Source organism: Pinus tabuliformis, chromosome Q (genome assembly GCF_031772625.1).
Source record: "Pinus tabuliformis cultivar Carrire ecotype Pingquan chromosome Q, CPIR1, whole genome shotgun sequence".
NCBI lineage: Eukaryota > Viridiplantae > Streptophyta > Pinopsida > Pinales > Pinaceae > Pinus > Pinus tabuliformis.
The window spans coordinates 883064911-883081036 of record NC_142296.1 but is presented as its reverse complement, the minus strand read 5'-3'; the positions used below and the strand labels follow the sequence as shown (position 1 = coordinate 883081036).

Genomic DNA, 16126 nt, shown 5'->3' with positions numbered 1-16126 from the left:
ATATAGATGAGGTTCTATATTTCCTATGTGCTTTTGGACTGTGATACGCATCTTTTTCAAACTTAGTAGTAAGAAATAAGGCAAATTAAGAGTTTGACTCTCTAAGAAGTTCATCAACAATCTAGCATGGTACATGTACATTGAACCAAAGCGTCCTTCGCAAGTGATAAATTTTTGGATAACTAACAACAGGCTGGCCCATTCTTCTTTCAATGCATGAACAGGAATTCCTTTTGTAAACAAAGTGAGGTCCATACCTGGGTTTCGTAGCATAATTCTCCATGCCTGTTCGTCCACGCTTTTGTTTTTAAACCATCACTCACCTTCCTGGGGTAAGCCTGTGGCAGCTGCTACTGTTGTTTCAGTCACCGTGAGCTTCAAGTCTCCAATTTCCACCATCTGGCCATCGAAAGACCGTGCAAAGGCTTTGGTTACCTCTTTATTATGGCCCTTGAATTTTTGGATGAAGCATAACCATTTTGCTTTCTTCATAAAATCTTTTGCTTGAGGGTAACCTTCTAAATATTTAGGTCCTTCTGGTTCTGCCCTTAGTAATCATCCCATTCCTTCCTCTGTTTTGAATTTCAACTGAAAATTCAATTGCGTGTGAGGGTTTAGCAGAGGGAAGGTGGCTTGGTTGCAGGGTTTATGGCAAAATACAGTGGCTGCAATCGGTAGATGGATAGTAGGTAACGGGAGTGCTTCGTAATTACAGGCAGAACAGAGGATGAGCAACCGTAGTGAGTTCACAAGATGAAGTGCAGACGTATGTGAAGAAGATGGTCTTAATAGAATGGTAATGGAATGGAGTGAAGTCGAGATTTTGAATTAAACGGCTGCGTACGAAATGTTACACGTTTTAACGGATGGCTGCAGAGAATGCGGTGGAGAGGAGCCATAATGAGATAGGTCACATCTTATGATTACAGGTGGTGAATGAAAGTGCAGTCGACTATGAGTTTAAACCCGAAAATCGATCATGAGACCGTTAAGAAATGAATGCATGGTGTGCGGAATAATATCGTGGGATGGTAGTGGGTAATGGAGCTATCGTGACGATCATTTCACATAGTAGAGCTTTTATGGTTTGATAACTATGCATAATCGTGACTTTAATTGCTATTTGAAAAAAAAATTGCTCATACCTTTGGAAACCTTGTCATTTGTTGCTCATTAGCTTTTAACCAACTGCTCTTCATTGATGTCTGGAGATGCTCCATGTCTTCATAGCATATGCTCAATTACACCTGCATTTTCATGACTATTGCACTAACATTTTGACTTTGGATTTGAAAAACAGAGTGGTGGCTGCGGAAACTGCTTCTGGCTGCGGAAATTGCTTCTGGCTGCGGAAACTGCTACCAGCTGCGGACACTGACACAGCACCCACTTAGCTGAAGAAAGATAGTTAGATAATAACTAATTGAGTGAAAATGGTCCTGAAAGGGACATTTATTGATGAAATGGAATGAAATGAGTGAAATGGAGTGAGATGAAGTGGAGTGAAGTGAAATGAAAATGAGATGGAGATGGAGTGGAATGGCAAATGAGGTGGAGTGAAGATGGAAGAAGGAGAGAAGATTTTTTTTTTGGAAAATATAGTGTCAGGTGTCCCTGATTTTCACTCTACATTTTCTGTATAAGACAGCCAATCTGTGATTGGTTTTCAATCTTATACAATTATTTTATTTTATTTTATTATTATTATTTTTTTTTTAACTGAAAGAAACAAAGGCTAGGCTGGTGGGGAAGAAGGATTCTTCTTCACTAGCCTTATTGCAGAATTCTCTTGAAACATTTTGACAAATTCCTCTTTTGAGAGTGGCTTATGATAATTTTTCAATCGGTGGCCATTCACAATGAGAGGAGTTTGAAATTCATCAATGGTCTTGATTCTTACTGCTCCATTGCTAAAGACTTTGTCAATCTCATATGGCCCAAGCCAATGGGTCTGAAATTTACCTTTGAAGTCTTTAAATTTGGAATCAAACAGTAGTGCCCAATCTCCCTCTTGAAACTTTTTCTCTTTGATGTATCTGTCATGCCACTTAGCTCTTTGATGTTGAACTAGATCAGTTCTTAAAATTTCTTCTTGTCTGATCTCATCTAGCTCATTCAGCTGCTCCATTCTGTGCTTTTGGGCTTCTGATAGATTCATCCCCAACTAAACTGCCATCTTGAAAGTCTTGACTTGAAATTCAATGGGGAGCAGGACTTCTTTCCCATAAACAAGTTCATAGGGAGAATGTCCTATTGTATTCCTCCATGTAGTTTTGTAGGCCCACAAGGCTTCAGGAAGCCTTTCTGCCCAATCTCTTATGTGTAGATGGACAGTTTTGGTGATGATGCTCTCAAGAACTTTGTTTGTAGACTCCACTTGGCCATTTGCTTGCGGATGGTAAGGAGTATATTTTCTGTGCTTGATTTTGTATTCTTCCATCAGCTTCTCCATCAAGTTAGATGTAAATTGACTTCCCTGATTTGTCACAATTTCTCTTGGGACACCAAAACGAGTAAAAATATCCTCATAAAGAAAATTAACAACTGGATTTTCAGTGGCAGAAGGCAATGCTTTGGCTTCTACCCATTTAGTGACATAATCAGTGCATACCAATATATACTTCTTCTGTTTAGATGGTGGATTAATGGGTCCAATAAAATCTAAAGCCCATTTTTCAAAGAGTTCGATGAGTACCTATGGTTGTAATGGCATTTCATTTGAAAGAGTCGGTCTCCCAACTCTTTGGCAGCTGTCACACCTTCTGACATATTGTTTTGTATCTTTAAAGAGGGAAGGCCAATAATATCCTAAAGAAAGGATTTTATAGGCCGTCCTTTTGTCAGCAAAGTGTCCACCGCATGGTTCATCATGACATGCCTTGAGGATGTCAGGCATTTCATCTTCCCGAAAACATCTTCTGATCACACAATCTAGCCCTGTTTTAAACAATTCTTTAGAAATCCATGAATAATTTGAACTCTCCTGAATAATTCTTATTTTTTCACTAGGAAATAAATGTGGAGGTAGCTTCCCTGTAACCAAATAGTTAGCAATATCTGCATACCAAGGAGTCTTAGTAGTTACTGCAAATAAATATTCATCTGCAAACTTATCCTCTACAGGAGAATCTTCGTTAGTATTTTGGATCCTAGACAAGAAATCAGCTACTGTATTTTGTTTCCCTGGTCTATCCAACACAATAATATTGAATTCTTGTAAAAGTAAGAGCCATCTTGTAACTCTGACATTAGTAACAGGTTTTTTCATTAGATATATAATTGCAGAATGATCAGTATGGACAAAAGTTTCATAGCCGGTTATATAATGTCTAAACTTATTGATTGCATGAACAACAGCTAAGAACTCTTTTTCGGTCACAGTATAGTTCAACTCGGTGGGAGTTAAATTTTTATTGGTGTAGTAAATGGCATAAGGAACTAAATCCTTTTGAACCAACACAGCTCCTAGAGCTGTATCTGAAGCATCTGTAGAAATATGGAAGGGAAGTTTCCAATTTGGCCCTCTCAAAATGGGTGCTTCAGAAATTTTTGTTTTCAAAGTTTCAAATGCAGATTGACAATCAGGATCCCATTTGAATTCACAATCTTTTGTAAGTAATTTGAAGAGTGGAGATGCTATTTTGGTGAAGTTTTCGATAAATCTTCTATAGTATCCAGTAAATCCAAGAAAACTTCTAACATCTTTTTGACAATTTGGAATAGGAAACTTGGAGATGACTTCAACTTTTGATCTATCAACTTTAATCCCATCCCCCAAAATATGATGTCCCAAAACAATACCTTCAGTAAACATCATAAAGCATTTTTCATGACTCAATGAAAGGTTTGTTTCTTTACACCTTATAAGGACTTTTTCCAAATTCTCTAATGCCTCTTCAAATGAATTACCATAAACTGTAAAATCATCCATATAAACCTCTACACAATCATGGATTAGATCAGAAGAGATTCCTAGTACTGCCCTTTGAAATGTTGTGGGTGCATTACATAATCCAAAAGGAAGTACTCGATAAGAAAAATTTCCCATGGACAGGTAAATGTGGTCTTATCTTGATCTTCAGTTGCTACCTGAATCTAATTATAGCCACTAAAACCATCCAAAAATGAAAATTACTTTTTGCTTGCTAAAGTATCTAATACCTTATCGATAAAGGGTAAAGGAAAGTGATCCTTCAAAGTTGCTTTGTTCAGTTCCTTGTAATCAATGTATACCCTCCATTTACCATTCTTTTTAGGTACTATAACCAAAGGAGAAACCCATCGGCTATCTGAAATTGGATAAATGAAGTTGACATTGAGTAGGTTTTGGAGCTCTTCTTTCACTATCTCCCTAAGGTTTGGATTCATCCTTCTCTGAGGTTGTCTGATTGGTCTACTGTTTTCCTCGATATAGATGTGATAAATGCAAGTCTTAGGGTCAATACCTTTCATATCGGTATACTCCCATGCAAATGCGGTAGAATGTTTTTGCAAGATTTTGGTTAGCTCTCCCTGTTGTGATTTTTCCAAGTTTTTGTTGATATTCAATGTTTTACCTGGAAAGATCTCAATGGCAGAACTACCAAACTATTCCATAGAGAAAAGAGACATTTGTCTAGATGATAGATACTCAATGTCAGAATCTAACTGAAATTGTGTGTGGTCATATTCTGTAGATGTTTTAAAGTTTTCTAATGTGTTCAGAATTTGACTATCTTCACTGATTTTAGAAATGGTAAAGACGGGTTGTATAGTATCCTCATCATCAACCCACTCATTATCTCCTATTTCTATAATTGCTTTTGCTGGAGGATACAAATTGAATTTCTTTGTCGAATTACCATAAGAAATATACATATCCCCAGACCTACAACTGATAAAAGCATCAGCTATGGCTAGCCAAGGTCTTCCTAAGATGAGAGGGTGTTCTCCTAAATTACTCTTGGGTGTTAAAATCATGAAATCTACTGGATATTCCCAAGAATCTAAGGTGACCGAAATGTCTTCTAATACACCATTTGGTTTGATAATTGATCGATCTGCAAGTTGCAGTAAAGTAGGTGTAAAAAGAAGATTAGGAATTTTTAGTTGTTCCATAGTCTGTCTACTCATAATGTTGATAGCAGCCCCTAAATCAATCAAAGTATTTGGAATTTCTACCCCATTTATATGTGTTTTGACAATTGGACTACCGTGATCTACATACTTCTGCATAGTAATTTTTCCCATCATGATATCTGCAATTTTTCCTACCAGGTGGATTCTTCTTGTATCTCTCGATTTCCTTCCTGGTCTTTTAAGACTCAACTCCTTTATTTTTTTTCTAGAATAGGAATCTCTCTAATGGCTTGTAACAAGGGAATCTTGATACAGACATTCTTTAATTCATCTAGAAAATCATAGTCAGGAAACAAGATTTGTTTTTCCACCCCTTTGTCAATTTGTAATCTTTCAGGAAAAGGAGGTGTGGATGAAGATGCAGGTTGCTCAACTATAGGAGTTGTGGGGGTTGACTCTTTTTCTTTTTGAGTGCTTGGGTTTTGAAGAGATGCTTCAGAACCTTTATTGGCTTCAAGAGAATCTTCCTCAGAAATGCTTTTCTTTTGAGCATCTATAGAAGGCTTATCTAGAACTCTACCAGATCTGAGTTGTACATCATTGAGAGGAACAATCATATAGGTAGGAAATAGTTGTCCTTCTACCATGTAAGCATTTTGAGGGTTTTTATTTTTGGGGTTCGGCAATGGCTGGGAAGGTAGTTGATTTTTCTTCTGTTGGAATGGAAGCAAGAGTTGAGAATTTGGATTCTGTTGAGAAGGTTGTTGTTGTTGTGGAAATGGCAATGATAGTTGTGGATTTTGATTTGGAAGTTGTGGAGCTTGTTGATTTTGAAAAGATGGAGGATATTGATAAAATTGAGCAAATCTCCCATAAGGATTTTGCATACCTTGTACCCATGATTGAAAAGGATTTTGAGGTTGGGACCAAGGTTGTTGCCAAGGATTCCAATTTGGTGGGGGTTGAAATTTCATAGAGTTGTTAAACCCTTGATTTCGTTGCCCCTGCCAAGGTCTCCTTGCAACAAAACAGAGAGACTCAATTGAATTTGGATCTTCTTGAAAGACATCTTTGAACCCAGGAATTGAAGGACAATCATTGGTCTCATGGTTTTCTGAACAAATCACACATGTTTCTACAACTTTTGCATCCAAGGGAAATTCCCTTAGAGCATGTTTCTTTCTACATTTTGGGCAAAAGATGGCCAAAGCTTCAGTTTCTGCTTTCTACTTGTTTTGTATTTTAAGGGTGTCTAGTTGCTCACTAAGACTCCCTAAGATATCAGTTTTGAATTCATCAAACATGTTGCCAATCTCAACCCTACTTACTGATCAAGTTGCAGATTTGTTTGCTCTAATGAGAGAAGGATCTCTAAGCCCTTTTCCAGTTTTAGATTTTCCCCTTGGGAGATGGACACATAGCTCTGCTATATCATGAAGTAGAAGTTGAGATATATCTCCTTTTCCCATCATGTTCAAAATATCTATCCATTCATCTCTAATGGATTTTAATAGAAGGGCTTTCAAGGTTTCCTCATCTAAGTTATTCATCTTTGCTCTTTTCAGGCTGTATTGAAATATTTCAAGTAAATCCTCCAAGTTTTCATCTTCTCTTTGCACCATTTTGAATACCTCATCCTTGTGATTGGTGGGCATACAATAGTCCAGGTATCTATCCAAAAATGTTTGTTTCATATCATTCCAAGTCCTAATGGATTGAGTGACTAATCCCATGAACCATTTCAAAGCAGCTCCTTTCAATGTTGAAGGAAACAATTTGAGTTTTTGAGAGTCTTCCAGATAACCATAAGTTCGACACACGACTTCAAACTCAAATAGAAATGTTTCAGTATCCTCATTTCTTAACCCATGAAAGTTTGGGAGGACAGATGGTGAGATGTTTTTCATTATTGCTCGAGAATCCTCATCAACTATAGGAAATCTGAATGAGTTATCTCCATCCCTATTTCCCCCATTGTTACCTCTACCTCCTCCATTGTTTCCTCCTCCTCCTCTACCTCTACCTCTACCAAATCCGTTTACTACTTCCTCTGTCATGATAGTTTCCTCAGAGACTTCAAAGTCCTCTAGTTCCTCTACTAATGGTGAATGAGGAGGAATTTCTCCCTCTTCTTCTTCAGGTGATTCTACTTCTTCAATTACAATGTGTTTTCCTGTAGAAGTAAAGAAAGGGTCTTTTCCTAATTCAGATTCGATGGATGGTGTGGGAGAGTCTCCTAATTCAACTACTGCCTATTGAATTCCAGGAATCCTAAGGCTAGGAGTGTGAGTTGGAGATGATGGAGGTGTCTCTTGTCTATTCCTTGAAGTAGATTGAGTTGTAAAAATCGAACTCTTGGCCCTAGCTAAAAACCTTCCCCTAGAATCTCTTGCTCTATGCATGTCATTTTTTTTATTTTTCTTCAAGTCGGGCTAATAATTCTCTTTCTGATCTTCCAGGTCACTCTAGGTGCAAGAAGAGATCATACTCAAGAAATTATTAAACCAATAACTCTCTCTTTTCTGATCCTCCAGATCACACTAGGTGCAAGAGGAGAGCATACTTGGAGAAGTTATCAATTTTTCCTTCCTTGAAATTTTCTTGTTTTCTTTTTAAGAAATTGGCTACCTAGTTTCACTTCCCCGGAAACGGCGCCAAAATGTTTGGTCAATTTACTGTGTCCTAAATTTCTATTTAAAATGTTAATCTGAGAGTCGTAAACTGCTGAAGTGAAGTGCACTATATATGCAAGATAACCGATTTCTTAGTTCTTTATCGTTTTTGAGTTTTTGGTTTGTTTTTGGGTTTATCTTCTGTGGATTCCCTAGTGTGAGATGGAAAAATTGAAGGTCAAGTATGGATGGTAATGGTGATTTCTAAAATGATTTTCCAAACTTTAAAGTTCTCAAAAAGAAGGTTTCAAACTGGCTGTGATGAAAACAATTCTCAAAAGAAAATTAAAATGTACCAAAACAATGAACTAGTGACAATGAAGCCCAGTATCCTTACTGCTGTATAAAAAGAAAATAAAAACTGAACTCAAAGCAATTCAAAGACTGAAAGCAAAGCAAACTAAACCACACTACTTCAACCCATATTCTGACCCTTCACCTTTCGACTCGCTCTGGCTATAGGAAGTAATCATAAACAAGTTGAGTAATATGATATCTAAATTGCAGGAAATGAAATTGCATAAAATGAAACTAAGATTTAACTACTCATTCATATTTCAATTCCTGAAAATGACATAAGTAATTTAATCAGTAACTTGTAGGAAAGTAAACTAAATCACACTACATTTAAGTAATATTTTGATTCCTCACTATTTGAGTCGCTTGGCTATAGGAAGGAAATCATAAACAAATGAGTAATATGATGTGTAAGTTGCAGAAAACTAAATAAGCAAAGCAAAACTGAAGGAAATGACAATGATGAAATTAAAACTCAGTAAATGAATCAGCAGAAAGGACAAGATGATCTCATGTCATTAGTCATTAAAACTATGTAATTTTCCCGGGTTGCCTACAAAAACCTGAAAGAAAAACACTGATCAACTAGCAATCATGAGAAAGCATAAAAGAAAAGATGAACAACAGTTAGTATAAATATCATGACAACGTAATATATACAAGCAAATGATTATAAAATCAATAACATAATGAAAGCAAGTAAGAAACTATACATTAAATACAGAGCCTTGGTGTACAGGGGCCCTCTGCAACCTCGGCCAATCAATACTCAGTCACAAAGTGAACTTAGGAATGCTGTCTTCTCATATATTAAAGTGCAGTCAAAACATAGAAATAGAGCACGGCACAGTGGGCTCGTAAACACAGTCAAGATTACATGTAAAAAGCTAACTATCAAGCGTATGATAATGCGTTATTTATAAGTGAAAATGCTATAACTGATTCCTAAATTCTACACTGCCAAACAGACACGTAAAACTCCACGTCCTGAGATCTAACAGTATGGCAGTCATGACAAATAAATCTATGGAGTGGTGGTTGTTCGATTTGGTTCACGGATTGATCCATAGGTGTTAGCACACCTCCGGAGATTGAGGATCTTGCCACGCAAAACTTCACGTGGGCAAAATAGAGTCGTGCCACTGCAAAACTCTTGGTTTGACCACTTCTTTGACCGTCTTTGACCATGGCTGTTTGTGAGTGATTCGGCTGAACCAAGGGGACACGCTCTATGTACATGTCATTTGCAGCTTGCCCATGTGGCTGGATTCTCCATTGGACACCTGTAACATAGTCTTCAACAAAATGGCTATGGAAACTTGAGCTGGCTGCGGAAAGTTACAAGTTTCGCAGCTGATTGAACAAAAATCTAAATCAAACAACAGCCAGAAACATAGTTAGGAAACCATTTTATAAGCTCTTTTTAAACTAATATGCAATGATTTGACAGCTTGGTGGGTCAAGTAAATGGAAAAGAAGGCTGAAAAGGTATATAGGGAAGATGCAAGTTTGGACTCAACACTAAGCTACAACATGAATTTAAACAAATGCAAATAGAACATCGAACTAGCTTAGCAGAGAATGAAGCAAAAATACAAGCAATAAATTATCTACACAAAGATGATCCAAAAATTGATCAGTTTGTTACCAAAGCACTTGGTCTTAACTCCCAGCTGATACACCATAAAGAATTATTGTGCCAGAAGATTTCGCAATGGAAATCTTATTGTGAAACAAACAACAAATTGATAAGTCAAGTCGTGGAGATGAGACTTGAATATGATGAGATCTTTAAAAAGGTTTCCAATTTCATCACTTGGCAGAAAATAGAAGATGGGAGAAAAGCCGACTTGCCTAAACTAGAAGAGGCGCATAAAGAAATCCTATTTGTGAGCTAGGATTCGCGGGTTAAAGAAGTAGAAAAGGAAACAACAGATGCGGCAGCAGCAGCAAACAATGTCATAGAAAATATCAATGAAAAATTACTTAGTGCCAACCTTGTGGAAGAGTCCATTCTAGGTTTCCTTCCTAATGCAAAACAACTTGAACTACGGTGGAAATAGACAACAGAAGAAAAAGTAGAAGTGATAAGGAAAACAACCAGGTTAAACTGGGAAACATATTAGCAACATTTGGTAAAACTTCACAGCCAATGGATGACCCTACGATGCCTAACTACTTCTACAGAGAAAATGGCGCCAACATTGACCGATGCCATATTCGCTGGACAGTTGAAAGCTAAAGTCAGCCAACCAACATAGCTGAAGCCCATGATGGACATTTGTGATGTGAAGGATTTAATGTAGGATAGTTAGTCACCATGTTTATTTCTATTTTGATTTTATTTTTGCATAATTTGAGGCAAGTCGTTTAAACCTCCTCAAATATTTTTGTAATAATCTATTTTTAGTTTTATAGTTTAAGTATTTAAACCCCTCTCATGCATTTAGAGAGGGGTCTAGAAATTTTATTGGAAACAGTCTTCAAAACATTCACTTTTGTCCCTTTGAGGAAGTTCTAGTGAAATTAATGGAACAGGATTTATTTTTATCTCATTTAGCATCTTCTATTGAAATTGCACTTTTGTAATCTTAGATGGTGTTAAATGGACTGAAGATAGATCAATATTGCTAAAACACGAGTATGACGTATTATAAATGGTACTTTTATCTTGTAATCCTTTTTACTTATGTATTAAGAAATGATTTCTTTTCGAATTGTTTATGTATGAAAGTCTGAATCTTGATTACCATTACTATACTTCTCTATGATGATGATCTATATTTTATGTTGAATATATGAATAATTCCTTATGCGATATATCTTTCACAATCGTTTCGGCTATCTTTTTATACGAAACGATTATTGTTAAAATGAATTCATTTCTCATCACAATTGAATGATCTTTATTATCAATTGCTTTCAGACATTATTATAGATCACATACATCAATTTAATCTCGGGTATAGTTATAATTAGATAGTGTTTAAGTTAGGATAAAATGCATGCGATTGTTAGTTTAGATTAGATTACTTTTAGCTTAGACATTACTCCAAAAAATCACATATCACCCCATTAGCACAATCATTAAATAGATTGAGAAACTGGTCCCATTATCCCTAGTCGTAGCCACTACTCCAAACGGAAAATGAGTTGCCAACCAAGGTCCGGACCGGGTGGTTTTCCCCCATGTTGAAGAAACGATTTTCGAGGCTTCAACAAGTTCCTACCTATATTAAAAGAACAATAACTCCATTCCTAATTTTTTTTCATGTGACATGTCCATGAAAACCTATTCATATTTTATAATATGCCATTATTCAAGAAACTATGTTAGTAACAGTTCAGTTCCTCCTTTACCATTTTCAATAAAGGAATAAATCACATCAATTTTAAGATACAAGGGATAATTTTTCAAATATTTCCACCTAACAATAATATTGTTGCAACTAAAAATAATTCATAGCATACCTTTCCTTATTTCAACCTTTCATGTCTACCTAGTTCCATGCTTTGTTGCAAACTTAAATTTCATATGGATATTTGTTGTAATTGATGAGAACTAGCCACCAATTTTCTTTAAATTAAAGCTTAATAAATAGTTGAATCTTAAGCTTAAAAGCAAGAAAGACAAGAAATTGTATACATAAATGTATACAATGACACTTCATAAAAGAAATCTTAACTGTTGTCTCGGTGCCCTGTTCATGTAAGTCCATATGCAATCATTGTTTAGAATATAATTCTTGACACGTCTCACCTCGTGAGTTTCCCAAGAGGAAACTCAACCTTGAGTTTCATATCAGTTCAAGGACATCTAGAAAACAAAAATATATTTGCTAAAGGAGCTGAATAATGAGGATATTTAATTTACAACTATGTGATATATTATTCGGTTGTTGGACATTTTAGGTGTCAATAAAATGAATATCAAATGTGTTGGGATCAATTTTCCACACGTTCAATGTTGCATACTCTTCCCAACACTCCTTTAGTTGAGATCCAGTGTAAGCCTACATGTAAGAGACCCAATTAGATTCAATTAAACAAACCTTGATTAGGAAATTTGAAATAATGATATTTATCATGCTCTATACAGTCTATGGAGATTACCTTTCGATAAATCTAGTTCAGGGCATTAGCATAGTGGACATCCATAGTTTTCATTCTCGAAGCTTCATCCCTTATGATTGAATAGATGTAAAATATGGCATTTAGACCATTTTTCTTTCTTTCGACAACATATAAGGAGAAATTTGACATTTACATAACCCTGATGGTTTCATCTACATCACTTTGAGCCATTGTTTCTACGAATCTAAGTCGATTTAGGGCATGTGAACAATAAATCCAGATAAAATAAACAGAGACATAAGATTTTGCCAATAAATGGGTTTCTGAGATTAAAAGGCAAAACTTGTATTAATATTGTTGCTTAGTCACAACTCCACCCTAGTGTTGAAAATATGAGAACTTGAAAGTCACTTCTCCTAGAACTCACACGTAACACTAGGTAATTTCACAAAGGAACAAATAAATTACCATTGAGATGCGAGAAATTCTTAGAAGTGTTCTGGCAGTGGTGTAAGAATGTGTTGCATCAATTTGTGCTTCCTCTTGTATCATGGAAGAATAAGCACTGGAAATATATTCAGTAAGGTATTTAGGAAAAGAAGGTGATACCTTTCTTACCACTGCTATATAAGCCCTAGAAAATATTAACCATCATAATACTAAAAACTACTCAGCATTAGAGTATGACAATTCGAGCGTCAATATCTAAAGAAGAGGTGAACAATTCACCTAAGGATGGAAGACTCGAGAGGAGTAAAGCCTAAAGTTGGTGGCTCACACTTTTGATGCACGTATAACATGTGTCTTTCCATTTCTAGATCACTATCCATATCGACTTTATCAAGTATCATCCACAAGAAGTCAAAATGAGAAAGCAATGTTGGAGGAAGTTTGATATTCTCTGCAGGTGTTCTTCGTAGATCATACCAACCCTTGTGATAATGAACAACATAGTATAAAACAAAACTCAAAATTAAAGTTCCATCACAGAAGTAGGATACAATGTACACTAAAATACCAAAAAGCAAACATGAGCCATACTCTCCTTTCAAGTGAAGAGTATATAAGGAACTATTAATTAGCTATGGAAATAAAAGCAGGAAAAGAAATTTGAGAACACTATATATAGTTAAAGCTTAAATAAAAAACTACTAATTGAAAACAAGTAATGTAAAACAAAAATTATCTAAGAGAAAGGAAACAAAATCATGGTAAAAATAGATTAATCCTATTTTACTAATTCGAGTTCCTAAATAGGATAAAAATTAAGGGCACTAGGATCTTTGTACAAGTCAATATAGGAGTTTAAAGAGGTTTAAAATTTATCCATCTTCCATTGCATCCTAATGGTTTACAGCTCCAACAATGAAAACCTACCTCATAATTTTGATCCAAGATCTATAACTGAAGAGCACATAACAACTTTAACAAGGAAAAGTAAAAATAAAAGGCACACAAAATCTTTAGTTTCAAAAAAAAAAAGATGAATGAATCCCCCAATAAGCACAACATTCCAATTACATATCTCTTCTATAAAAAGCATTGATAAAAAAAAAAGCCTTTACTTCTATATAGGAAACCTTCCATGCATCTTAATAGGTTGATTCAACTCCATGAGATCTATCTCTAGAATTCATGACATTCACAAACTCATATTCATGGTAGGACCTCATATGAAACTACCTTCAAACTGAATGATAATAGAAGTAGCGGCAGCCAAAACACCTGTCAGTGAATTTAGAGATGTTTTTATTCCCACCTTTGCAATGTTGACAATATGTTGCTCCATCACTTCATGAATAATAGTATGGTTTGTCTCATCCATAACACCTGATTCATCACATACAAGATCCATTATTTCTATCATGGCTCTGAAGGTGCCGAAAAATATATGTTGGTGAAACCTCTAATGCATTTATTATAAAATAAAACAATTTCCAACTCTAAAGAAACCAATAACTTAAACATTGGAAAGAATAAAGCTCAAAAACATACTAAGGCCCTTCCTTCAAGGACCATTTCGTTGGGTGACCGGATCCCTTTGAACAACAACTTTCAGACCAACATCACTGCTTCCTTGACCTGTGGTGTAAAATCCTCGAGGCTCCACACTAATCATGTGTTTCAACAACTCACTCTTTGGAACTCCAGTATCTCCCATCAAACAAACATGAAAAGCACCTCTTATTTGCAAGTAAAACAGAAATGTGAGTAGTAAATGTAAATTTTCCTTTGTAGAGAGACTTCAAAGACTAGATAAGAGAGAATAACAAGGCATTTTTCTCAGACAGTTACCAACAAGATAATCAAGTTTATCTGTAACAACTCTTCAGTAAAATAATTATACCTTCTTTCCATCCATGCGTTTTCTAGTTGGGGCACCAAGAAGAAGTAGAAGAAGGGATTTTTTACATCCTTGTGTCCAAATATTTATGGAGCTAAAGAACGTACAAGATTGTTGTAGACTTCCACATCCTTATCAAGCATTTCTATTTGTTCTTGTTCATCACCTTGTAAACTGTACCTATAGGTGTTTGAAATTAATGAATAAAATAAGCAATATAGAGAAAACATGCATCAAATAAAAAATTCGCTAAATGGCATGTTTTAAAAAACTGCATATGCTAGACATGTGCAACCAAATAAAAAATTCTAATCTACCTGCATAAGATGTGGAACTTTACATATTGAACTTTTCATATCTATATAACACATACCTAATGGTATATTAACTTTGAAGACTGGCTCTTGGTGGAAGGATCCATCATATTGGTAAACCCACTTATTAAATAGCTACATGCATGATGTGGCCTAAATGCCCTATAGAAGGAACTGTCAAACTTGCCTTGTGAAGTCACATTAGAGAAAGATATGTTTCTCTCTTTCATCTGCTTTCTGGAATAACACACAATGAGTGGGGCCAGCTGTCCCATGCTTCCTTAAATTATTTGCAATAGGGACTTAAGAACTTTTTCTGGAATAACACACAATGAGTGGGGCCAGCTGTCCCATGCTTCCTTAAATTATTTGCAATAGGGACTTAAGAACTTGTTATGCACTAATAGCCAGTAGAAGGAATTTATCATAGGAAATAGTTCTTGTGGAAAAGAAGGGAGGATAGTTGATGGATATACCCATGCTTAATAGAGTAAGAAGACACCCCTAGCCCTTGTAGTTTCTCTTGGATCTGGAGATAGGAGCACATCCGAAAAGGGTCAATCTCACAAATGAGTGGTTTGCAATCGGACTGAAGTATTAGTCAACCCATTTCCCTGGTTCATTCCATGTAGAAATATCATAGAGGGTAATCAAAGAGTGTTGAGATATCCAATCACAAAACTCATGAATCAACAAGATCAAATTGTAGAGGTGGATTGTCAAAAATATTATCAATGGAAAAGCATATTTGTCTTATGTTTCTAGGTACCCAAGTGAGCTTCTCATGGAGAAGGGGTCGATATGTCTTTAGTAATATCAATATCTAGGAACCATTTTGATAATGAAGAGGATCCATTGAAGTATTTTTGTTGAATAAATTTCTTGTTGTGACCAATTCCCACAAGAGCTTTGGTCTCAATGCTAGATTTATTAGGGAGGGGTCTTTATTTCCTAAATCTCCATTTTTCTTATAGTGAAAAACAATACCCCACTTAACCAGATGCTATTTCTTGGTGGTGTACCTCTTTTCTATAAGCATTTGCAGAGGAGTTGAGAGATTTGTTGTTTGACACCTAAAGGAGCTAGAAGGCCAGTAAATTGAAAGATTGGTAAAGCTGAGAGGGCAAACTTGAGAAGAATTGTTTTACCAGCCACGTTCATCTAGTGGGAACCCTGTTGAGCTAATTTCAATTTGATCTTATCTATAATTCTCTTCCACAAATGAGACAAGAGAGAAGAAAGGAATATATGCATATCAAGATAGGAGAAATATTTCCAACTAGGTTTGTAAGGAAAGGATAGTGCATGAGAAATAAGATTTAGCGAAGATTGAGGAACATTCTTAAACATAAATATGACATTTTTGC

At 35.7% G+C, this 16126-nt stretch overlaps 1 pseudogene; it reads right to left on the bottom strand.

Moving 5' to 3' along the window:
* Positions 1-11935: 11935 nt before the first annotated feature.
* Positions 11936-16126, bottom strand: part of LOC149222310 (DNA replication licensing factor MCM7-like) — a 70680-nt pseudogene continuing 66489 nt past the window's right edge.